Source organism: Oryzias latipes, chromosome 6, assembly GCF_053564925.1.
Source record: "Oryzias latipes strain Hd-rR chromosome 6, Olatipes_Hd-rR_3.1".
Taxonomy (NCBI): domain Eukaryota; kingdom Metazoa; phylum Chordata; class Actinopteri; order Beloniformes; family Adrianichthyidae; genus Oryzias; species Oryzias latipes.
The window spans coordinates 5,249,888-5,274,306 of NC_136242.1; the positions used below are offsets into that span (position 1 = coordinate 5,249,888).

Below are 24,419 nucleotides of genomic sequence, written 5' to 3' on the forward strand. Positions count from 1 at the left end.
TAGAACCACGCTAACCTCGTTTGTCTTGTGCCTCAGGTTTTGTCATGCCACGATTGTCACCTGGAACCTACACCACCTTGAGCTGCAGCTACCTCCCAGACGCCGACGCTCTTCGGCCACAGCACGCACTGGTTCCGGCTACACTGGTCCTCCAGCCTCGCCACTCACAAGAACTCCAGCAACACCCCTCCAAGACCTTCAGTCACACCACTCTCAAGATCTCCAGTAGCGCTGCAGCTGCACCTCTGTCAGCAAAAGCTACAGCTCGCTCAGGCTTCTCCACCACGCTCAAAGCCACGCCTTCTAGTCTCGACCTAGCCACGCTCCTCCAAGCCTTCGCCATATTCAGTGACATTAAATTACATTTATCCACTTACCTGTCTCCTCGTACTGGGTTCCAGCATCTGGGTCCGTCTCGTGTTCTGACCATGACAAGAATCCTGTAAAAACAGAGATTTTGCTGAAAGTGTATTCAAATCTTCGTGGAACCTGAGCTGGGATCTTGCATGCAGATTACAAACACAATACGACACTCATGCACTTCTTCACAGTCATTAGGAAACTTGCCTGTGTTTGGTATGAACTGCTTCAGTTTCAGTTCATTCTACAAGTCTTTAAACTCAGCTCAAAGTCATGAGGAGTTCTGCGCCACGTTGGGAAATAAAATATGACCTATGCGTATTAGTGCAAAATTCTCACTTTAGACATCTTCAGATTCAGCACAAATTGAATAAATATTAAGTCATTTAGCATAAATCAATTGTAAAATAATTTTTTTATTGTACTTTTGAATTTCAGAATCCGTTTGAATATAGGTGCATACTTACATGTTCAATGTTAAATTCCCTCTCCAATCATCTTTTGATGTATTTTAAGAGTTCCCAGTGGTCATTTCATTATTATGCCATTTTTAAACCTGACCTCTGACCTCATCAGAAATCCACCTTGAGTTGCAGGCGGGACTGTTGGTGCAAAGCAACCCCGCCCACCTTCCCTGCCCTGTTGCTGAGAGCTCACTACACACACTCTCCCGCCAGCTTAGAGCTCCCCACAACCCCAACCTAATATTACTGGTGCAACAAAAATGATGAGCGATATCAGAGCTATTCAGCCGTTCAGTTTAGATCCAAACTCCAGCTCAGACGAGGAAAACGAAGACGTTCATGGATCTATTGGTCTATGAGTGGATGCATAAGAATGGAGCAGAGCATGGAGCTTGTGGCCCGCCCAGAGTATATGTCCTTTTAAACTGTATTTTTTTGCCCTCTGCTGAGTCACAACAATTTGAATATTGAAATACTTAGAAATGCAATTTTAAGCTTAATTTTTCGTGATATATTGTATGTCCTCCATCATCAGAAAAATTCCCACAAGAATATGTTAAAAACATCATTTTCATCAGAGTGGGTCTTAGTGTGTATGTTCAATTAAACAAAGGTGGAAATAATTAGGAATTCCTGCATGTTAGCATGCTTTTCTCCTTAAGAAAACAAGTAATTATTTTAAAAGTAAATGTGTTTATGAATGTGATCAATGGTTTGTTGGGAGGACATTCAGTTTCCTGAGGGAAGGATGATGTTGCCTGATTAAGAGAATTGACAGAATTCCTGAATGTGGGGCCGTTCAGATTAATAAATGGTGTTTTTGTATTCTCCCGGGGGTTAGGGTGGACACCCATGTACGGCGGGGGCCCCCCTGACAGGGGCCAGGGACGGTAAACAAAAGGACATGGCTCCAGTTGCTGTAAGCAACGATGGAAAAGTTTTGGGGTAGCCCGATGGCCTGATGAAGGGAACCCCATCCACCCCCCTGAGAACACAGGCTCCCCCGCTCAGATGTTATAAACTCCCCCACCCCCCAGAAAGTGAGTCGCTAGATCTGGAGTACAGGAACCCCGCCATACACCCCAGCCGCTAGCCCTTCCGACCCAGGTTGGGGCGGGAGACAGGGTCCGCCTGATGTGGGTTCATATGCTAAGGGGGGGCAGTTAAAATTGGTGGAGTGGGGCATAATGGACCCCTACGCCCTCCAACAGTGGCATTCAATCACCCAAACACTCCTGTCAAAGGGCCCTGCTTGTGTAAAATGTGCGTGATGGTGATTCTTCTGTAGTGTATGTGCTAAAAAGAGGTGCGTTTAGAATTGGTTAATAGTTTCAGTTTTTCATTTGTTATAAATATAAGCTGAACTTTCCAGATCCTACTTCCTCTGATGACCACACAGAGGAAGTAGCATCTATATTTATGTATGGATGCTATGTATATTTCATTTCAGTCACTCAGTGACTGAAATGAAATAAACGCAGACTCCATGGAGCATCACCTGCATTGACAGGGCAAATTACATTCATGATTATTAGTCTCAAAGGACAGAAGCCATTTCTGCGGTCAATGGTATTGTTCATCTGGAGGACCTCAAGAAGAGCTCTTTATCATTCATTCATGTTGAGGGGCTGGGTGATGCACGTGATGTGCGTGCGCCACAGCCTCTTCAGAGGAGGTTTACACTTGGAAAGCCATTAAAGCACCTCTGAGCTCTCCACAGGAAGCTAAGGTTTGACTCACAGCCAGACTGATCCTTCAGACCATCAGGAGCGTCCACTTGTGCAGTAAATGCTCTTTGATCAATCATCCTTGTCACTCGCAGGTGAGCAGGATTGATGCAACTGCGACTCATAATTCATGGGAATAAAAGTCATCGGTCATCCCTTTGCAGTTTTCTACTATGGCCAGAAAAAATCTGCTTCTTTTGTAGACTCTTCATCTCTTTGTTGTTGATCTCTGTGATAAAAATTGGATTCAAAATCAAGCCCCCCCACCCCCCACCACTCGCTATCACTGAAGCTTACCTTATTTATGTGAAAGCATTTGTTTCTCATTATTCAAAATAAAAGTCAATACCGGAACTTCTTGAATATGAAATGACAAATTTCACTGACAGACCAAAGGGTGGTGAGGATGGTAAAGAAGGTCTCTGCAGAGCTGACAGCACCGGAGCACCGCAGGGGTGCTGCCTCAGTCCAAATCTCTTCTCACTTTACACTTACGACTGCACCTCCCCAGACTCAGACACCATCATCATTAAGTATGCAGACGACACAACCGTCCTTGGTCTCATCAGAGGAGGGGACGAGTCTGCATACAGAGACCAGATCACCATCTACGGCGAGGACAACCACCGTGTTCTCAACATGGAAAAACCAAAGACATAATCGTGGACTACAGAAGGAAAGCACCGCCACATCAGCCGCTGATCATCAACAGGACTGTGGTGGAGCGGACCAACTGTCACCGGTTCCTGGGTCTGCAGATCACTAACAGCCTCAGCTGGGAAAGAAACACCGTTGCCACAGTGAAGAAAGCCCAGCAGAGGCTGTACTTCATCAGACTGCTGAAGAAGGCTGGTCTCAAGTGCAGGACCCTCACCCAAGCCTACAGGGGTCTTGTGGAAAGCATCCTCACCAGAGGAATAACAGCCTGGTTTGGAAACATAACGGCAATAAACCTTGAGACTTGGAACTGCTTTTCAATTTTTACAATGAAGCAGCGCTCGTAAAATACACGCAGTAGTGACACAAGAAGAAGAAGAATGAGCACTGACGTCATTGCCCCTCCCCCTCCCCCGAACTGCTGAATGGAAATGGATCATGCCAGTTTTTACACTTGGAAAAAATGAAAAAGCATTTTGGAGGATTAATTTTTTATACTTTGTGTTTTGAATTATGCAACACAAATGCTTCCATATATTTATGATGGACTGATAACTAAGATGAGATGCAAAACACTCAAAATGAACCCCATAGGGTGAAAGATGGAAAGGAACAGGAGAAGTGATCCAAAGAAACTCCTTTGAGTTTCCTGCTGGACCTCAGTTCCTCCAGGAGAAGCTGATCAGCTGGCCTCAGGCTTCAGGCTGGACTTAGAGAAGCTCAAGAGGTACGGCTGTTCAAGGTTGAGTTAAGGCTTAAAAAAAATAAAAGAATCTTTAAAGAACTCCAGAATGCACAAGTAGAAGTGCAGTGGGGGTAAGAAGGACTGGTGTGATGTGGCCTTTCTGTTGCTCCAACCAGAACACCACCAACTGGAGACGTCAGGGGGACGCCTGTCTGACTCTGAATTCAGTTAGAATAATTTAGCAGAGACGTGATGATGGAGTCAATCACTATCTCGGAAAAAAAAGGCTTCTTTCTGAATGGGTAGATGGACGGACAGACGGATGGATGGATGGATGGATGGATGGATGGATGAAAGAACTTGTTTTCTAATACAATCCCTTTCTTTTTCTGGCCATCACACAATCAGAATAGATGCAGATGTAGTTGTTGTAGATGTTACAGTCCTAAGACTTCCCTGTATCACCCTGGCATCTTTTTCTATCTGGATTGATTTGTCTGTACTTCATTTAAGTAAAAAAATCACGTGAGTAAATTTTGTTGATCTATCTATGCCACCTCTTGCCTGAGCAAAGTAACACTGGTCAAAAGGCAAGAAAGACTGTTTGTATATACATCTGTAATGTGGCTTCACACTTGATTATCTTGAAGAAATCCAAGGAATCGGGAAAACTTCAGCTGCACTGTTCAGCAACAGGTATTTTTCTATGAGTCACACTGGTTGAGGTTTTAGATAAAGATTTTCTGGATCCATTTTAGGTCAGTCATTCAGATTGTTCAGAATGAACCAAAATTGAAAGTGAATCAAATAGGCAACCACAAATAAGTCAATTTAATCGTTTTGAAAGCGCTTATATCATGCTTTTCTTAAGCCTTTTATAATAAACAATATGCATGTATTTGACAATATATTACCTTTGTCACCATTGGCGGATCATGCATGACACACCTGGGCCTTCAGTCGTGCTTCACCTGAATCACTCAACCCCTCATTAACCATTTTACGATGCAGAAACGAGCTTTGCATTGCAGATTGAAAATTGCTGTAGCCACAATAAATGCCTCTAAATAAACTGAATAAACAAAACAGTAAACAAATTTAGTTATTCAACTGCAGCCAGCAAAAAACATAGAAAATAACCAGATACATTTGGAATATTATTTATTATGATATTTATCATTACACTCATCAAAAAATCTGATTATTTGAAGACAAAATCCATCCTCCTCTCTTTCCTCAAAAACAATTCGATCACCCTGTCATGTAGATTATCGTCTTCAGTTCCATCCAGAGGTCCTTTTCTACCATCAAGGTCAGTGCTGAGAGTCCAGTCTGTCCAGATGTGTTTCTGCGTAGGTTTGAATTTGCTTTAGAGACGAAAATTTCCGCTCAACAGACGCAGTGGACACGGGGACGGTCAGCTCCAAACACACAAATCTGTAAACATCTTTATGATCTCACTGATTTTTCTGATGAAGGAAGTCAAGGAGATCAGTGGGAGATTTTCCTGCTAAATCCTCCATCAGCTCTGTTTTTAACCGACACAGATCAAAAAGTTCTCCGTGGCTCTGTGTCAAACTGGACAAGGTTGCAAGTGGGAAATGTTTTCTGTATTCCTGAAATTTCTGTCCAATCAGAAGGTCTGAATACTGTGAAGTTGCCTAAGCCTTCTAGAAGGCCCTGCAGACATCAACTCAAAATCTGATTTGTTGAAGTAAATGGATGTCCGACACTGATTTTGCATTACAGGGCCTGCAGAATGGATGGTGAAGGGCTCATTAGCTCTGATCCTGCCTGTCAACAAAGGACAGCTGAAATGTGATTGGTTAATCCAATATGAAATTACATGTCTGTCTGGAATCAGCAGAACCATCATAAACACAATAAAAGGGAACGGCTGGACCATTTGGAATGATTTAATGAGTATTCATGGACAAAATATAATTAACACATGATTCAGATCTTTTTTGGCCCTGACGACCCACACATAAGAACAAATGTTTCATCCCACTCTTTTCTCTCCTCCTTTTCTTTTCCAACAAAAAAAACTGTTATAAATTTAATTAGGATGAATAAAGTTTAGGCTAAATTACAAAAGAGGTTTATTCAAATATACATCTGGTGTGTCAGAAGATTCATAACCCATGTTGTAAAAGTAAAATATGTCCAACACAAGAGGCATTCAGCTCTCATCTGTCTGCTCAGCTGTTGGACAGGATAAGTATAAAGAAAAAAAGAACAATTGTTTTATTAAACGTTATTTTTTCCCGCCTTTCTCTCCTTGTGGGTGTTGCCCATTTTGTGACGTCAACTCTGCAGTGTGCCTGCATTTCTTCAACGAAAACAAACAACATCAAAACTTAAACAGAGGTGGATGTGCATATTGTGCAAAGCGTTTAGCCGATCACCGCTATGTCAGTGGAGAAAGTGGGTGTGTTAGATTGGGGGCGGTGCTGGCAGCACAAACTGTTCCTGGAAGGGGCTGTTCTCATTGGTCTTTGACACAATGTGAGAACCCACTCATGGATTGGGAGGGGCTGGTGCTCAGAAAGCAGGCTTCTAAGGGAATATTCAGAAATGCTTGAACGGATCAAAATACCGATTTGGGGTTGATTTTGGTGAGGAATTAATATTACAAAACACTTAAAAGCTCAAAAGTTAATTTTGCATGGTTTAGGCTCTGTAACAGGAATCATTAAACCTCTACTATTTTGCACAACTATGTATGTTTGAACTCTTGACAGTTTCTGAAATTAGTTTTTTTTTATCAAAGAGGGAATCTTGTAGCAGCAAGAGAAACTTCTGCAGAGCTGCTGATGTCCTGGGTTTGTGGGTGGGGCTGTTTTAGTTAAACCTTTCAGAAAGCGTGAAGTTTCTGTCAGCATACCAGTTGGAATCAGAGTAAGGGCGGGACATATGGGCGGGGACTATGTTTAGTGGGCCGGGGGACAGTCCACAGCCCCCCGGGAGACGGAAGCCGCCCTCAGTAATCAGACATTGGTGTAGGGATTTTTTTTTTTTTTTTTTTTTTTGTCGTCCTGAATGGTTCCACCTCATAACACCCCCCTCCCCTTCCAGGGGTGGTCGTCAGTGAGGGTAGGCGTGGCGCCGTTTCCATGCAGTGACGTCAGTGGGAGCTGTTCAAAGTGCTATGGTGCTGAAGAGCGCTCTGCGCGCCGCTCAGTCTCTCTCAGCCGTTCGCTAGCTCGGTCGCTCCACTCCGGTGGGGCTGGATTTCACCGCGCTAAACCCTTTAAAGGCTGGGCTTGGGGGACAAGAGAACCCCCCCATGAAGACGGACTCCCGGCAGGTCAGTGGCTGTTTTCTGTGTCTGTGACGGAAAGTGCGAGCTGCTGTCATCGGCCGCGCCTGGGGCAGGAAAGAGGGTGAAGGGGGGTGGAATTTGACTCATATTTGCATGATTCAATCGTTACTCGTTCATTCTGGGCTAGCGCGCGCGAGCCTTCACGCGCTCCTGTTTTCGCTGTGGCCGCTCGCAGCCCGGTCTGCCCCGTGCACGCGCGGCGGAACTGGGAGCGCTGGTCTGCTGCTGATACAGCGCTAAAGCTGGAGGGGGGTAAAGAAAAATCCGTAGACCCTGCTGGGGAGTGAACATTGAGGTGTGGCTCAGTTTCCCTGCTTGTTAATCTGCTTCAGTCTTTCAGCAACAAACAGTGAGAAATCAGTGATTTCTGCTCTCGACCCCCCACCCCCCACCCCCCTGAGCAGTGATGGGATTCCATTTGACTTCAGTCTCTGCTCTGATGATTCAAGCTCAGAAAAGTTTCTCCTGCAGCTTCCTTTCAGTGTCATCAGCTTCTTGTGGAGCCCTGAGGATCTCAGCTGCAGATTTCATGTTTGCTGCTGACTTCCTGTCAGCTGTGGAGCATGCAAAGGAGGACTGACATGCAGACCTTCTGCATATCCAGATGTTTGCATCTCTGTGGTTGAGGGCGATGCTGACCCTCCCCAGCCTGAAGTCCACGTCTTCTCTGTGACACTTCCTCGTTTGTTAGTTCTGTTTTCAAAAGCATCTCCTGGCAACAGTGTGAGTCATGCTGAGTTGATGTTGGGGTATTTGAAGTCTTTGCGGCTGTTGGAGGCTTTACATCTCAGGAAGAACCTGAAGGTGAAGTGTGAGCTTTTGATTGGCTGCTGTAGCTTTGAATGCGAATAGAAGGACATTTCTCTGCTTAGCTGCCGTCTTTCTGTCCATCCCTTCAGGACAGTCCAGCAGATTGGACCCTGTCAGAGCTGGCAGACGGGTCCCCACTGCAGTGAAACCTGATAGTGAGGAATCCAATTTCAGCGACAGACAACTTGATTCTGACCATCTTTACTGGAGAAGCTACAGAGAGCAGTGTTTGAATCATCTCATCTGTCAGGATGTCATGAATCTGAAGACTTAGTAAAGTTTGGTTCTGGTGTTTCACTCAGATTAAAAGTAAATCCACCAGAGGTCAACCTGATCCAGTTCAGAAGATAATAGTCTATAGGGAGTGTTCACCTGATTTACTGAAGGATCTGCATGTGTGCATGAGATTTACGAACTGGATTGTTAAACAGAGAAAAGAGTATGTGTAACATATTCATCAGCTTTGATTGTGATGAGTAAAGAATCGTGGACGTTTTGGCAAATGAACTGTTGTCATTTAGGAATTGTAATATGACTTCTGAAATGAAGCAGGAGATACTGTTTTGAGATTATTATTTGCACAATTGAAGTGAAGGTCAGTGGTGTAGTGGTTAGCACTCTTGCCTCACAAGACTTTGGTTTAAATCCCAGCTTTCTGTGTGAAGTTTGCATGTTCTCCGTAAACATGTGTGGGTTTCCTCCAGGTTCCTCCCACAGTCCAAAGAGGTAAATTAGTAACTCTAACATTTCCTCTTTGTGTGCATGTGTGTAAGTGGTTGTGTGTCCCTGCAGCACAGTGGAGACCTATTCAGGATGTACTCCGCCTTTGTCCAACAATTGCTTGCCTCCGAAAGGGATTCGGTGGGTTCAGCAGAAGATGGATGAATGGATGGATGGTTGGATGGATGGATGGATGGATGGATGGATGATGGACGGATGGATGGATGGATGGATGGTGGATGGTGGATGATGGATGGATGGATGGATGGATGGATGGATGGATGGATGGATGGATGGATGGATGGATGGATGGATGGATGGATGGTTGGATAGATAGATGGAGGGAGGGAAAAGGGAGGGAGGGAGGGAGGGATGGATGGATGGATGGATAAATGGTTTGATGGATGGATGGTTGGATGGATGGATGGATGGATGGTTGATGGACGGATGGATGGATGGTTAGATGGTTGGATGGATGGATGGATGGTGGATGATGGATGGATGGATGGATGGATGGATGGATGGATAGATGGATGGAGGGAGGGAGGGACGGAGGGAGGGAGGGATGGATGGATGGATAGATGGTTGGATTGATGGATGGATGGATGGATGGGTGGACGGACGAATGATGGACGGATGGATGGATGGATGGATGGATGGATGGATGGATGGATGGATGGATGGATGGATGGATGGATGGATGGATGGTTGGACGGATGGATGGTTGGATGGATGGATCGATGGATGGTTGGACGGATGGATGGTTGGATGGATGGATTGATGGATGCATGGATGGTTGGACGGATGGAGGGAGGGATTGAGGGAGGGATTGATGGATGGATGGATGGATGGAAGGATAGATGGTTGGATGGATGGAGGGATGGATGGATGGATGGATGAATGGATTGATGGATGGATGGATGATAGATGGATGGATGGATGGATGGATGGATGGATGGATGATGGATGTATGGTTGGATGGTTGGATGGTTGGATGGATGGATGGATGGACGGACGGATGAATGATGGACGGATTGATGGATGGATGGATGGATGGATGGATGGATTGATGGATGGAGGGAGGGAGGGAAGGAGGGAGGGAGGGATGGATGGATGGATGGTTGGATGGATGAATTGATGGATGGATGGATGGATGGATGATGGATGGATGGATGGATGATGGATGGATGGTTGGATGGATGGATGGATGGAGGGAGGGAGGGAGGGACGGATGGACGGACGGACGAATGATGGACGGATGGATGGATGGATCGATGGATGGTTGGACGGATGGATTGATGGATACATGGATGGTTGGACGGATGGATGGATGGATGGATGGATGCATGGATGCATGGATGGATGGATGGATGATGGATGGATGGATGGATGGATGGATGGATGGATGGATGGATGGATGGATGGATGGAGGGATGGATGGACGGACGGACGAATGATGGACGGATGGATGGATGGATCGATGGATGGTTGGACGGATGGATGGTTGGATGGATGGATTGATGGATAGATGGTTGGATGGATGGAGGGAGGGATGGATGGATGGATGGATGGTTGGTTGGTTGGATGGATGGATGGATGGATAGATGGTTGGATGGATGAATAGATGGATGGATGGATGGATGGATGGATGGATGGATGGATGGATGGATGGATGGATGATGGATGGATGGATGGATGGATGAATGGATGGATGGATGGATGATGGACGGAGGGAGGGAGGGAGGGAGGGAGGGACGGATGGACGGACGGATGAATGATGGACGGATTGATGGATGGATGGATGGTTGGGCGGATGGATGGATTGATGGATGGATGGATTGATGGATGGATGATGGATGGATGATGGATGGATGGATGGATGGATGTACGGATGGATGGATGGATGGATGGTTGGATGGATGGATGGAGGGAGGGAGGGACGGATGGACGGACGGATGAATGATGGACGGATTGATGGATGGATGGATGGATGGATGGATGGATGGATGGATGGATGGATGGATGGATGGATGGATGGATGGATGGATGGATGATGGATTGATGGATGGATGGATGGATGGATGGAGTGAAGGTGCTAACAGACACAGCTTTCCACACAAATGTCCACAGTCATTATTTCAATGAGAAGATGCTGATGAAACTAAAGGTGACAAATGGGACACATCCTTTCAGCTCATGTCAACATTATGTACTGTTAAAAGCAAAGATAACTGAGACAGTTTTGCATATTCAGTGTGTGAGTTTTGGTGGAGGATCTAATGTGGTCGTTGTAGAAGTCTTTTTAACGTCAAATGCAAAATCCTTTTAGGTGTTGTTTTTGTTGACGCCATAATCTACAGCTGGACAAGTTCCAGATCCCTGGTCAGCTGAAGCAGAGAACCTGCAGAGCACAGAGGAGGTGAACTTAGGGATGAATATTTTTATAAATATTTTTAAAACCTTCCTATCAAGTTAAAATGTCCTCTCACATGGTTATTCAGACACAAGTGGTTGATGGGATTGTGTTTTAGGAAGACTGTGACCACACTCCCACTCACCCAGCCCACACTGGTGTTGTCAAACTCCAACAACACAAATGAAAAAGACAAAATGAAATACCCTTATCAAAAAACCCAACCATAAGTGGAACCAGTAAAGAACAGAAGAAAAGTCTACTGTCACCATGCACTTGGCCCCCTGAATGTCATAGAGTCATCCAGAATGAAGTCCCACTCTTCCACAGATCTTTTGATCTATTTTCAAAGCATTCCCAGTGATGTTTTACTGATGCTGTTTTCAGCACACACAAAAATTTAAACAAACCTTTTTTAGGACATAGTTTCTGCAAAGTGGCGGGAGTTCATCAGAAATTCACCTTTGAGTTGTGGGCAGGACTGTTGGCATGCCGAAACAACCCCCCACCCCTCCCAATTGCATGAGAGCTCAGAGCAGGGGGTCCAGCATATTTTCTACGTCATAAACAAGATCTTTCTCAAACAGCGTTCTTTTGTCTGCTCCTGATTCACAACAATTTGAATAAAGAAATACTCAGAAATGCAGTTTTAAGCTGAATTTCCTTTACATATGTCCTCCATCATCAGAAAAATGCCGCAAAAACAGGAGAACACCAAAAACACAATTTTCACCAGAGTGGATCTTTAATCTCTGACCAACTAATGAAAATTAGTCCTGATATGGTGAATAAAGCTGACATGAATTAGCTCACCTTTTTGCCTTGGATGTTTCTCTCTCTTGTCCCCATCTCTTATGCAATCCCCCCTCCCCCATCAGGCAGTCCTCACCACTGTCTACCCCACATCTTTGATCCCAGGGTTGTCTGAGCATCCTGTGTTAAAGAATGTGTTTCTAGAAAGACCATCTTCAAGTGCTTCAGATGTTTCATTTGTCCCAGCAGCATCCTGGTCCTTACATTTTTTAATTGTCTCCACTACATTGGTTTAATCTGCAGAATCCATAGTGCATGTTAAACCCTTAGTCAAATACTGGAGCTTGCATCCACTATCCTCCATGCAATCAGGCGTAGTGAATCACCCACATGTCCAAATTAACAAGTTTTCGCATTTTATTTGTTTGCACACACAGTTGTAGGCTCTTATTCAGGATCTTGGTCAATCAAACCCGTGCTGTGTAAGTGTGAGGTCTGTGTGTATGTCTCGATGAAGCATCTGAACAAGTCATGATGCTGGAAACGTTGAACCCAGCATGTCTTTTACGAGCTTCTCATGCATGCTTACAAAACAAACTATCTGTCATGGCAGAAGGTCTGTGTCAGATCCGCCCCAAGACTCCTGCTGGCTCTTTGAACCCCCCCATGGGCTCAGATAGGAACGCTCCAGTACTTGTGCATGAGTAGACATCCGAGCTGCAGCTGTTAGGAAGCAGAGAACGGAATACCTCCTGGCACGGCCTCCTCCTTTCTGTGCTCACACAGTTTGGCTGGTCTCACACCAGTTTATCTGTGGGTAACCATCAAGTTAAAAATAGAAAGATCATGTGTTTCTATGAAGAATCTCTGTCATTAAAACAGTCTTCATGGCGTAGCTCAATCTGATGGTCCAGTTAAAACTCAGAGTCTGTTACAGTTGCACCACTAAAGTACTGACTGGATAGAAGATCTGGACTGAGTGAACCCTCCCCCCTAGAATTAAACAGGAAGTAACTGCTGGTTCCAAGAAGCCAGAATCCCATAGACTTCTATAGAGAAATAAACAACATCATTCCATTTATCACAATAACCATTCTTGATCTGATACCTTTTTTAACATAATCTTGATGACCGTCCTGTTTTCCTTATATTTTTTTCTTTATTACATGTTATTCAAGTCCTAAACTGACCAATCAGATGCCTCAATAAAAGCATGTGGTCTCACATCTAATGTATAATTGACAAATTCTCCCAAGTACCCTTGGCAGTATGTGGTGGGAGTGTGGTTTTCCATTAATCTCACTGCTGATTAATGAAAGACAGCGGTTGCCATGGAAACGATTGTGCAGACTAACTCGGATCAATCCCTGCTTACTGATGATGTCTGGCTCCAACATGATGGCGTCTGTATGTGTGAAAAAATGGGGACTGAATTGACTTCATTTGGTTGGAGCTGGAAGTGAGCCGTTTTCTATCAATGACATCACACTCCGTTCATGTCACATATAAAGTCAATAAGCTGGAACGAGAAAAAGTCTAGAGTATTCTTACAATATTCTTACATTTAGGAGTTTTTCTTTACCACAAATGAGGGTCTAAGGGCAGGGATGCCCAGTTTAGTTTTGTCTGTTTAGTTAGTTCTATTTAGTATTTTCCTATTGAATTCTATGTATTTATGATCCTTTTGATTTTATGTTTACTTTACAATTATCTGTGCGAAGCCCATTGAGACAACTGTTGTTGTGATTTTGGGCTATACAAATAAAATTGCATTGAATTGAATTGAATTGAACTAAATTGCGCAAATTACAAATCAGAGAAGCAAATCCTCTGTTCAAACTGCCATTCAGGTTCAGTCTGTACAATAAAAGTATAATGTGTTTGTTTTAATCACTGCATTCATGTCATTGGCTGAATGCAGTGAGGCTAAATAACTTTTGTAAAACAAGAACAGCTGATAAAATGACCAAATGCAGCTCTGTAGCTCACAGGTAATCATCAGCAACATGTTTTCCTGTCACTCCTGCTGTTACTGTATTTTAAAGACAAATACAATAACCTTTTTGCCTCTCCTTTGTTTTAGATTCTGTGTTTATTGTGTTACTGTTATGTAACTGATTAGATTTTTCTACAGTGTGGTGGAATTTGGAAAGATTCAGTGTGAAATGACTGAAGACTTCTACCTTGTCAAAGATGGCTTGTTTTCTCATCACTAACACGTTTGAACATTTCTACCTTTTTGGAATCCATTTTGAACCACATGTGACATCACAAACTCAGATTTTACATAGAGAAGTCTGTTATTTACTCTGAGTGTGTAGTGGAGGACCCATGAGAGCATTGTTTCCGATGTTCTCTTGGAATTTTCTTTGTCGCTTTAGTCTGAATAGAAAATATTTACACTAAAGCTGCTCATAGAAAATACATTTAGACAGCAAATTTGATATTTTAATCAGAAAAACATTTTCAAAGTCTGGAGTTTTCAGCAGTATATTGTGGTTTTCTTTCATTATCTTGATAAAAACCGTCTTTGATTTTTGATTATAAGGGAAAAAAACAGAATTATGGTTAGAATGATTATCTGCTTCTGCAGTTTATGCCTCTTTAATTGTGCTATCTTAGATGACCCCACCCTTACATTGACGTGTTCTCCCTTACATGACAAAGGTGGATAAAGGTGGAAAGATTTCATGTAATCCATGGACACCAGTGAAGATCACAAATCATTGAAGAAAAAAGGTTCAGAGCCCTGTCTAGTGGGTCTAGATGACCCAACTCCCAATGTTAAAGTGCCTAGGATAGCACAAGGGTTAACGCAGAGGAAGTCTGAAGAGGAAATCCTATGATTCTATCAGCTCAGCATGCATTCAAACTATAAATGGAGTGGATAGATTAAACATGATTTACATTTTTCTACTTTTGTAAAATTGTTCTTATTGACCAAATAATTTTGCCTGTAAAACAATTACGTTTTTAACAGTCTAATTGTTTAATTAACCAGCACAGATAATGATTAATGATTAAATTAATGATTTAATGATTAAATATCAGAATTTAAATGTATTAGTGAATATGACACACGTCACATTTATTCATTCTGCTTCACAAGCTGTCAACCGTAGAAGGGTGGGTTCTCTATCAGGCATCACAGGGACGACTTCAGCGTGGAGAAAGCCTTTCAGGATTAGTTCATTCCAAGGACTGTTATCCTGATCCTGTTAAGTCTGCTTCTGCTCAGGAGATTCTGTATCAAAGAGCTGTGCAGAGACTCAGAAGGTCAACATCAACAACCAGTCTGAAGATGCATGGAAAAACCAGACTATTTTGTAGTCTGTGGTAGATGTTCCAGGAAGTTCTCAAGGCCAGGCTGTGATGAAAAGTTCCTAAGAGACATATCTCTGACCCTGAAAGCCCCTGAAAGGGCTGACAGATGGATGGATGGAAGGAAGAATTAATGGATGGATAAGTTACCTTCCAAATTGTTCAATAGAAAATTCTTGCCCTTCCTCCTTGTTGTGTCTCTTTTTTGAGTTTCTGATTTGTTTTGTTTTTTTAAAGATGAGAGTAAAATGTAACTCAGTGTGAGCCCCCACACCTCCCGCATGCAGGTCCTCCCTGACCAGTCCCACCACTGATGAGTGATGACGTGGAATTGACCAGGACCAGGTCTCTGTTAAAAACCACAGCAGTGTTTCCTGCATTAGGCAGTTAGTTCCACCCCCTTATCCTGCTGGAGGGAGATCTTACATTGGGGTTGTGGGTGCTTGGCAGTGCAAGCTTTAAAGTTTGCTTCCTAACCTCCCATGTCCCGGCTCAGAATCTCCTCTTTTGTATATGCTCCCCACACACCCTCCAGCTCTTGCAGACAGAGATTATTCCACAGTTGTCTTCTGGTCTATTGAAAAATTGTGTTGGTCAGCTGCTGCCATGAAAAAGTACAGTTTTTCCGCACTATAGGATGCACCAGATTATAAGTCACATTGTCAATGAGTGGTGTATTTTCAAACTTATTTTATGGGCAAACCAAAGTATCAGGCACATTAGGCGAGTCAAAAAAGTCAGAGACAAGCCCCTCAATTAGACTTTATTATGTTAGGCACGTTATCATATTTACTCCCAACTTTGTTAGTAACATGTAAAAAAAAAAACACAGGTTGTGTCCGATTTCCCACCCTAACTACTAAAAAACTATATAGTGCAGCACTATGTAGTGTCGTGAGTTTTAAAAGCAATCCGGACACCGGGCTCACGACTTTTTTTTCTTTTTAATGGTGGATGTGATGTCAGCGATTTCAGGAAGTTAAAATCTAATTAAAATGAGCATCTTGCGATGATTATTTATGAATCCACTGTCCTCTGAAGATAAAAATGTTGATGGTTTATCAAAAATTACATTTAAATAAATTCTTTAGGTAAAAAAGGTTCAGACGCCATGCATTGTGGTCTATAGTAGCCGATCCAGTGAGCATCGATGCACACTAGTTTCCCGGAGACTTCTTAGAAATTTCCAAGGCACTCGATTTTGGAATTGTAGAATCGGACAGCACTACAAAATGGTGATCGCACATTAGTGAATATGACACACGTCACATTCGTCATATAGCGGTTAGGGTGGAAATTACCCAAAGTCTGACTCCACTACACATAGCTGCATTAGCGTATTCACAAGAACACCCAATTTTGTTAGCAACAAGTAAAAAACAGACTGACACCGCTAAAGCAAACGTTATTGTCACTATGCTGACTCCCAACCTTTATAGTTATACATTAAAAAAAATCCGATACTGCTACATGTTAGCCATGTTAGCATGTTACCCACAACCTTGCTTGCAACACGCGAAAAAACCAACATTACTGTGATGACGCTAACTCCCAAACTTGTTAGTAACACTGATAAAAAATACACAATTCGAAACTGCTACACATTAGCCGCATTAGCATATTCGCAACTACACCCAACTTTGTTTGTGCGCCATGAAACAACAAACTGATACAGCTGACGTAAACATTAAAATGACTTTGCTAACTCTTAACCATTTTAGTAATGTAAAAAAAAACACTGACATCGCAGTACATTAGCCACATTATCATAACTCTTGATTGCAAGATGTAAAAAAAACTGACATTTTGACAGAGCGGCGTGTACCTCTCAACATGGCTTCACATCAGTAAACACCATATTAAACCATAAATAAAGCAGAATTATAAAGCACACTGTGTTTTTGTGTTTTTTTAATGAAGGCTTTTAAAGTGCAGAAAATATAGTATCGTCCCTCAATTGAATCAATGGTTTGTAGTCCTGATTGGCTGTGCAGAACTCAGCAAACAGTAGGGAGGGTAGTTCACAGTAGCACTACATTACCATCACCAGGTTAACAAACAGAACTCAATGAACATGAGAGTTCTCTGTCCTGGTGCAGGAGACACAAATGTTTTTATTGACAAATGAATTGGTGCTGAAATGTTGGCCATGTTTTGTTTTCATGTCAGCTCAGCTGAAAGAGGAGCTCAGCACTCAGAACAAAAATAAACATCAGCTCTGCCTGATGATATTTTGAGGTTATTGCATGATTTTATGCAACATGTTCCTTTAAATTCACTGGAATTGTGTTTTCACTTCAGGGGAGGTTTTGCCCACTCTTCACCCAGTTTGAAAGAATGCCACTTATTCTGTCAAAAAGAAGTGTTTTCTCTCTTGAATCTGTTTCCAGGTTGATGTGAGCTGGATTGATTCTTTTTATCTGGATAATTCCAGTTCCCTCTTCTGGTCTGCTGGCAGAGATTAGCAGGACATTTGAGTACATTTTAGTAATCCTACAGTTTTGGCTACACAGTTGTTGGAGCCGCTGCCAACTGAATTATTTGTTCTCTTGTTAGAAATGTTAAATAAAAGCGTCAGGCTTCAGGAAGACCATTGAGGAGAGAAACCAACCCACAGAAAAACATTTGATTAGCTTGTAAAGTACATTTATGGGGCTGATTAGAGACCTTCTTTGCTCCTATGACTCATTCATTCATGACACTAGTTCAATACCATCCCGTCTCTTACCCTCCATCATGTGTTCCTGCCATCTTCCCTTCCTCTCCGTGCCTCCATCTGTTTCTGTTCCCTCCATCCGTGCTGGCAGGAGTTTGTACACCCATTGGGGGTGGGGGTGGGGGGTACACAGCGTTCATTAGTTGGATGTTAGCAGGCTCTGCTGTCATGTAATGGTAGTTTAAAGGCAGAAACTGGGACTGCGACTCAATGGAAACTAAGTGCAGTTCCAGAAGGTTCAGCTTTATGTAGCCCATCAGCTGCAGCACACGTCTTAGAACGTTAGTGAATCACCAATTTGGCAAAACCTTTTTTTTCTCGTCGCCTCACAGTCTCATGTTTTCTTCTCCAAACATTCAGAGGGATTCCACCTGGGAAGATAAACGCTGATCCCTAATTTCGATACACAGTTCAGCTCAGGCACCAATCAAAGGATCCCTTTAAGCAAATTCACTCTTTGCATGTGTGCCGTCACCAGAAGACACACGCCGGCCCGGGGAAACAGAATTTTGAATGAAAAAGAATCAGAATTCATCATTAATGATCTCAGGTCCTCCCAAAAGACACACTAGATAACCTACCATCTCTGTAAAACTGTGTTTTTTTTAATAGAAATGTTAATGTTGGATAAATCCTGTAGTTTGATGTTTCTCTTAAATGGAAAATCTTTTTTTTCCATTAAATATTTTCACAAATAATTGTCTTGAAATAAGAATGTGGCGTTTTTAGAGTTTCACAATTTCAACGCTTTAGATTACACGAAAAACACTTTCACGAAATCTGACTGTAAAGAAACCGCTATGGCTGTTTTTTAAGGAAATACATAAAGCGAATTAATCTTTTCTATGTCTCCTCAGTTTTACAGCAGATGCCCCTAAAAACCTTTTGTTTGTTTTTCATTAATACTTCATCGTTAATCATTTACTTTGCTTTCTGTAAACAACATCATATTTCGATTGTATATTTCCTATTGTCTTTCGAGAACAACTCCAGTGAAAATGAATTGAAAATGTGCCAGGCGGGCCACAAGCTCCCTGCTCCGCTCCATTCTGATACATCCACAAAAAGATCCATGAACGTCTTTGTTTTCCTCATCTGGGCTGGCACTTGGCTCAAAACTGTATGGCCGGATAGCTCCAATAATTGCCTGCAATTTTTGTTGTGGCGGATTGTTAGGTTGGGGGTGTGAGCGGGTAAAGAGATGGGTGATGGGAAATGGGAGTGGGTTTGCTCTGGGCCAGTAGACCTGCACACAATCAGAGGCAAAATTGTAAAGAAATCCTGGGAACACGACTGGTAACTGGAAATAAATGAAAGAGATGATCAAAGTAGGACTAAAAGAATCACTTTCTTCTAGGAATGTTTATAATATTTAAATATAATAAATACAATAAATATAATAAATACGATCGTAGGTTTTTTCCCATTTTGCCCGCCCATGTGTCAAAGTGTTGTAGCACAAGTGTTTGGCAGCAGAGTCTATCTTTGGATACAGCTCAGCATTCTTTCTCCTCCAAACACAAAAAGTAGAGTTCTTTCCAAAAAGTTCTATTTTGGTTTCATCTGACCATAGGACATTCTCCCAATCGTCTTCTGGATCATCCAAATGCTCTCTAGCAGAGTTTAGACGGTTCTGCACATGTACTGGCTTTAGCAGGGGGACACGTCTGGCACTGCAGGGTTTGAGTCCCTGGTGGCGTAGTGTGTTACTGATGGTACCTTTGTTACTTTGGTCCCAGCTCTCTGCAGGTCATTCACTAGGTCCCCCGTGTGCTTCTGGGATTTTTGCTCAATGTTCTTGTGATCATTGTGACCCCATGGGGTGAGATCTTGCAGGGAGCCCCAGATGGAGGGAGTTTATCAGCGGTCTTATATGTCTTCCATTTCCTAAAAATTGCTCTCACAGTTGATTTCTTCACACAAAGCTGCTTACCTGTTGCAGATTCAGTCTTCCAGTCTGGTGCAGGTCTACAATCTGGTTTCTGGTGTCCTTAGACAGCTCTTTGGTCTCCATAGTGGAGTTTGGAGTGTGACTGTTTGAGGTTGTGGACAGGTGTCTTTTATATAGACAACCAGTATAAACAGGAGCCATTAATACAGGTAATGAGTGGATCCTCTTACAGAAGAAGTTACAGGTCTGTCAGAGCCAGAAATCTTGCTTGTTTGACAAAATACTTATTTTCCATCATGATTTACAAATACATTTCAGGACATGTTCAGAGGAGGGATAGTGGATATATTGGTAGAAGGATGTTGGAGATGGAGCTGCCTGGCAAGAGGACGGCCAAAGAGGAGATATATGGATGTCTTAACAGAGGACATGAAGTTGGCTAATGTTAGGGTAGAAGATGTTCATGATAGAGTGAGGTGGAAAAGGATGATTCGCTGTGGCGACCCCTGATGGGAAAAGCCGAAAGAGAAAGAAGATTTACAAATACATTCTTTAAAAACCAGACAATAGGATTTTCTGGATGGTTTTTTTTTTTTTTTTTTCATTTTTGTCTCTCATAGTTGAGGTCTACCTATGATGGAAATTACAGACCTCTGTCATCTTTTTAAGTGGGAGAACCTTCACAATTGGTGGCTGACTAAATACTTTTTCACCCCCACTGGACTCTGTGCATTAATGAGGCAGATGGAAGCTGGAAGATTTCCACCCCTCAACATCTGGACTTAAACTAGCACAGACCTTTAAAGTCAGATATGGAGGTGGAAGTGGGATATTTTGAAGAGCATCTTGACATGGAAATTTTCATCAGCATCCTCCTCCTTGAACAGGGACGTCACAGATAATGAACACTAGATGATGAATGTTTCGATTGGGTCTTTTAGATGCAGGATTTGAAAACAGGTCGTTCTTGTTTGCTATCATCCAATAAGATTGGCTGCACATTGTTTGCTCTGGATTAGGGTGTTGTTATTAGGGGGGGCTCTCAGGGACATCTGTGCCGCCTGCAGCTGCTGCTGTTGGCAGGTCGGGGTGAGCAGACGGCAAACACGGGGAGATTATATTTTCAGTTGCTGTCCTCTGCTGGGATGGGAGCAGTGAGCGGGATTTGGGTTTGCTTCAGTTTATCTTTTGGATTTATTTTTGGAACCTTAGAGTGTGTGTGTGTGGGTGTGTGAGGGGGGGGGGGGGGGTGACAGTCATTGACGCTGTGACATGATGAAGGCTCAGACTGTCACATCATTCATAATCTCAGTTCTGCTGATGACACCACAGCATATTTTCTGCAACAACAGGATAAGGACTTTCTTTTGGGTTTATCAAGCTAAATTTAGGTTTCTAGATTTTCTAAACTCATCCAACCTTTTTTCCCCATCACCTCAGTAGTGTAATGTTCTGTGTGAGATGGTCTCCTTCATCGTCATCGTGCAGCATCATTGTCGCAGACGTTGAAGACATCCTAAAAGAACTCCTCTGATGGGTGGTCTGAAGTTGTGTGGGTAGTTGAAAGGCTTGTGTGGGTGTGGCTAAGCTGCGTGGTGTGTGTGAATGGAGTACGACATATAAAATGTCAGGTCACATGGTTAACAATGTCAGGACAAAAGTCTCTGTGACTTTGGCGTTCTTCTCTTCTTGTAGTTTTAGAAGCATTTTAAAACCTGTTTTTAACTTTGAAGGTGAGCTCCAGCTTTGTTCTTCACATTCCGATCAAACGTTTTGAAGGTTAGCCTCACTCAGGAGGTTGTAGCCTCAGACGAGAGCAGATTGAAAGAAAGATTGAAAACTTTTTTGTCAAGAATGTTCAGACCTGACCTGGATCTGTACCAGAATTATGAAGACCTGGTTCCACTGAAAACATTTTCTATTCCGCTGTGGGGACTCATTTTCATATTGGTTCAATTAGAAACCAACATAATCAGTAGGAGCAGGCCCCTGAAAGCACCTCAGGCCGGTCCAGAGGCAGCTTATTCCTCTGATTGGTGGCTACTGCAAGATCCCAAATGTAGGTTGAACAGCGTAACGCATCGACCCCATGAGGCTGTCAGTGGTGCTGAACACACTGCAGGAACAATGTGCTGCTTCTCAGTTTGACAGTTGTCAAGTAAATCTAGTTGTATCATTTAATCTTTAATAAAACTAAGGGGACTATTATTTCACACAAACAGACAGAAGTGTCAGCTTGATAACAGAAGTCCATAAATGTTCTGTGGATTCTAATATTTCAGAACATTTCTGTGTTTGACGGCACAAACAGAGGAAGTCAGTATAAAGACAGAGCAGCCCAATGAAGTTTGAGTCTGGAAAATGTAGACTATGATGTAATAAGTGCCGTGTTTGACTTGATTTATGGCAGTTAAACAATTTATAATTGTTTGTTGTAATGTGAATTTCAGTGCAGAGAGCAAAAAAAGATAGAAGAGAGAAGTAAGAGTAAAAAGACTAAAGCCTTTGTCACAACTGCCCTCAGGGGTGGATACGCTCATGCTACAGGTGATAGGTTGTAGAGAACACTTATTAACAATTCAAGTGCAAGTAAGGGTGAAGAAGGAGAGACGCAAGCAATTCAGACACCATGCTAACTACATTTTCATTTTCAATCACAAAACATGACATCACACATTAGCCAAAGTAAAACATTTTATAAAGATTATTTATGAATCCACTGTGTTCTGATGATAAAAACGTATCATTTATTTAAAAAATAGTTTTAATATATCATTTTTGAAATGAAAAATTATTCAAAAGCAATATATTGTAAATGGTAAATGGCGTATACTTATAAAGCGCTTTTCTACCCTCTTTTGAAGGCCCAAGGCACTTTACGGTCACAGACCCATTCACCCGTGCCCACACACACAGTCACACACACATTCACACACACAGTCACACACTGGTGGTCGCTCCGCTGCCAAACACTGGCGCCTGCCTACCACCAGAGGCAAGGTGGGGTTCTGTGTCTTGCACAAGGACACTTCAACTCATGGGCGTGCAAGGCGGGTATCGAACCTGCAATCTTACGATCATGGGTCGACCGCCGTGGTGCAGCGGTGGTCTGTATTCTCCAGTCTAGTGAGCATTGATGCACACAGGTTTTTTTGCAGAGACTTCTGGGAAATTTCTAGGGCACTGAATTTGGAATGCAGATCTGGATAGCTCTTCAAAATGATGAATGCCCTACAGTGTGCACTAATAGTAGTAGTAATAGAGTAGTGAGTGAATTTGGACACAAACAAAGGCTTTAAAGAAGAAGAAAAATGTTTGGAATTTGATGAAACCAAATCCAACTTTTTGCTGATTATTTATGGAGACACTTAACTGCTGGGGATGTGATCCTAAAGCGTCCTGATGTCCAAGACTGTCTTCAATAGATTATCTGCTCAGATACAGTACAGTACAGTATTTATTGTAAAGACAGAAGGAAGAAAATGACTGGCAATAATGCATTTGTGTGTGGTTCTAATACAATTTGAGTTGAAAGACTGCAAAAGCTCAGAGTATCTAACACATTTCTTTCTGTGATAAATTCACTGCTTGAGTGTCCACTCTCTCTTTTAGCAGCAGCAAATGGAGTTTAAGGACAGACAGTGACCCTGTAAAATTTTGCTTTTAGATGGACGGGGTAAAAAATGTGGCTGACATCCAATTTTTGTGCTGGTACATCTGGGAAAAACAGTTAAGCTCGCTGGTGCAACCAGTGCAAAAAGTTAGTCTAGAACCCTACACTCATAGGACCAGCAGGACTAGCTGTTTCAGCTGTTTCAGCATATTAACAGAAACACCTTTTAACCTCTTTGACCCCTTTATTAAGGACTATATTCCTGTGCCAGACCAGGTGAGAGTTTGCACTGTTTGCTAATTCTGGGCTCATGAGATCAGAGCTGATATTTAGGTGTGTGTGGGGGGGTGGGGGGGTTATTCTAAGGTTTTTTTGTCTGTGAAGCAAAGCCAAAGACTGAAATCTTTTAAAATCTGCAGCTTAATTGCTTCAAGAACTGCTATCTTTGGTGATTTCAACCTCTCCTGTTCAATGAGAGATGCTTTGAGTAAACTTTAGAAATGACTCAAATTAAAAGAAAGAAAAAGAGAAAAAAATGAAAGTGTGAATGCTTAATATGTCTCATGTATGTCAAACTCAAACTTCAAACTTTAATAATTTATGTAGCGCCTTTCATTTTGGTTAAAAACACAAAGCACGCGAAGCCACTCAGGGTCCGCGAGGGCTCATACTTTAGAATAACATCATTTAAATAAGAAGGCCAAATATGTCAAATATTTATGTGAAATTACCTGAATTGGCTCCAGGTTATAGACTTTCAGATAAAAGTTGCAGAAGATGGAAAACAATGGTCTAACATAACAAGTTTGTAGGAAACGGATCTAAAGTTCCTGGTGGGAGACAAACACTTGATCAGCAACACAAGACTTGACTTGATTGAAGGCTGAAAATAACAGAATAGTATGTTGGCACTGGAATGGAGAACCACAGATGAATTCTTTTGGGAGGAGGCAGATGAAGAGAA

General features: G+C 42.6%; 1 protein-coding gene across 1 annotated transcript in view; it reads left to right on the top strand.

The window, feature by feature from the left end:
- The first annotated feature begins 7,036 nt into the window (after positions 1–7,036).
- Positions 7,037–24,419, top strand: part of smpd3 (sphingomyelin phosphodiesterase 3) — a 63,505-nt gene continuing 46,122 nt past the window's right edge. Inside the window, exon 1 of the mRNA XM_011472858.4 lies at positions 7,037–7,203. The gene's annotated coding sequence lies outside the window, so the exon portion shown is untranslated. The remainder of the gene's footprint in view (positions 7,204–24,419) is intronic.